We start from the raw sequence: 2,127 nt of genomic DNA on the forward strand, positions 1-2,127 counted from the left end.
TTTCATTGCTGTTGCTAATTGAATGAGCCACTAACGTGCGAACTGCTCCAAAACATGATTCAGGACCTCTGGTGCCAATTCTCGCACGTTGAATAAGGACAGACAGCTTCCAAATGAGGTCTTTCAGAGACGACCTTGGGGTATATTTGACAGGCAGACAAGTTCAGGAATTCGTGGTGCGCTGTGACACCAGAGCATCAGTTTCTTCCCTGTCTTTGAACCGAGCCGCCTGCGCAAGGAATGCAAATGCGGTACTGCTTTTCGTGGAAGGATCAGAAAGCGGTAACTACACTCTCAAACAGAATGGCATATGATCAGAACCAGGTTGCAGAAAAACTTTACAATGCTCTGCACAGTCATGAAATGGAATTGCATTACATTTCACTACGAGAACAGATTTGTTCCAGCAAATTCGAAGGCAGGTTTGCAGATGGGAAAGCAAGCAAGGAAGCTCCGTTCTTGTCCAAGGAAAAGGCAGCAATTGAAGTACAAAGCAGTTTCTGCCCAGTTTCGAACTGGGGACCTTTCGCGTGTGAGGCGAACGTGATGACCACTACACTACAGAAACAAGCCGCTGGTGCCTGTGCTGCGGCTCAGTGGCATCCAGCACTGAAAGTTGAAGCCATTCCTCGTTTCATCTTTCTGTTTCCCAGAGCTCGTTGTTGTCCAGCGTAACTGACATCTTGAAAACATTAAAAAAAGACACGTGAAATTGATGACAAAATATAGACAAGGATGTCGTCAATGTTTGGATCCGTAGGGCGAGGTGGAATAGGCTGGGACGACTTTTCCTGCAGCGTAACGGCTGCGACATGATCTTATGGAAGGGTGGTAAACTGAGTATTTACGTGTTTTACCCAAGTTGGTGTGAGTTGAAAACTCGAGAGCATAGGTTTAAGGGTGAGTGGGCTGAAATCGACAAAGGACCTGAGGCACATTTCCCACACAGAAGGTTGTGTGTGTTTGGAATGAGTTACCAGAGGAAGTGGAGGAGGCTATTACACTCAGAAAATTGCAAAGGTAATCGGATGATTTCTGGATAGGATGGGTTTAGAGGGATTGGGGCCAAATGCTGGGGAACGGGACTTGTTTAATTTTGGCTATGTGGTGAGCATGGACGAGATACACCGAAGTATCTGTTTCCACGCTGTGTACCCCAATAACGTCGTGTTGCTTACACCGGCTTTAAAGGATCACTTTTTAGCGGAGTTTGCCGTCGCAGTCTGTGGCACAATCATTTAGTCTGTTCGACTGTTCACGGGAAAGGTAGTATTGTGAAACACTACAGAAACGAACGACTTCCTTACTTTAGCTCCGACTGACCATAATCTGTGAAATTTCCCCAGATCCTCAGTTTTTGGATTTTTGCTGCTGGAAGTTACCTCAGAAACCCTTTTAACTCGAAATGTATTGAGCGAATCGCAAAACAGAAAGCATTTAACACGGAACACAAACAAAACTGGCAAACCAAATGCATTTTCAGACACAGGGATACTAAATGTGAGACAGTCCGAGGGCATGAGTCATAAAGTAATCTCACAACTAACAACAGGGCAATTCAAAACTCCTCTTTCAAACATACTGCAGCCTTAATGCACCACCACTTCCCAGACAATGCTGAAAAGAGAGAAAGAAAGAACATAATAAGAATTGGCCATAAAAAGTGAATTTCACCAATCACAGTCTCGATTAGACTACCTTTCCCTTCCGATTTCTCCAGGACGGAAATGAAGGAAATAGGAGAAATTCAATAATATATGAGACCGAAATTCATTGGAACGATTTTCCCATTCGCCAGAAAACCAAATAATGACGAGTCGAGTCACCGCAGGAGTTTGTCTCACAATAGCGATGAAATAACAGTCTCCATTCGGTTCCAGTAATAACTCAACTTGCCTGGAACATAACGCAGCAGTAGAGCTGCTTGTGGTTTTCCGTGCGGGAGGCGAGCACTACCATGACAGCACAGACACTTTGAGACAATCTGTACTCTCCCACACCACAGTTAACTCTCCAGGAATCGTACCCAATTTGTTAAAACCTCAACTTGCCTGGAACGTAAAGCAGCTTGAGCCCGCGATTTACCGTGTGGGAGGCGAACACGATCATAGAACATAGAATATAGAA

General features: G+C 44.8%; 1 non-coding gene across 1 annotated transcript; it reads right to left on the minus strand.

The window, feature by feature from the left end:
- Positions 1–495: 495 nt before the first annotated feature.
- Positions 496–568, minus strand: trnav-cac (transfer RNA valine (anticodon CAC)). Its single transcript has one exon. It is a non-coding gene; the product is annotated as a tRNA-Val (tRNA).
- Between the last annotated feature and the right edge of the window lie 1,559 nt (positions 569–2,127).

This window comes from Chiloscyllium plagiosum, unplaced genomic scaffold (assembly GCF_037043375.1).
Source record: "Chiloscyllium plagiosum isolate Xiang-an unplaced genomic scaffold, Cpla_swu_hap1 HiC_scaffold_38, whole genome shotgun sequence".
NCBI lineage: Eukaryota > Metazoa > Chordata > Chondrichthyes > Orectolobiformes > Hemiscylliidae > Chiloscyllium > Chiloscyllium plagiosum.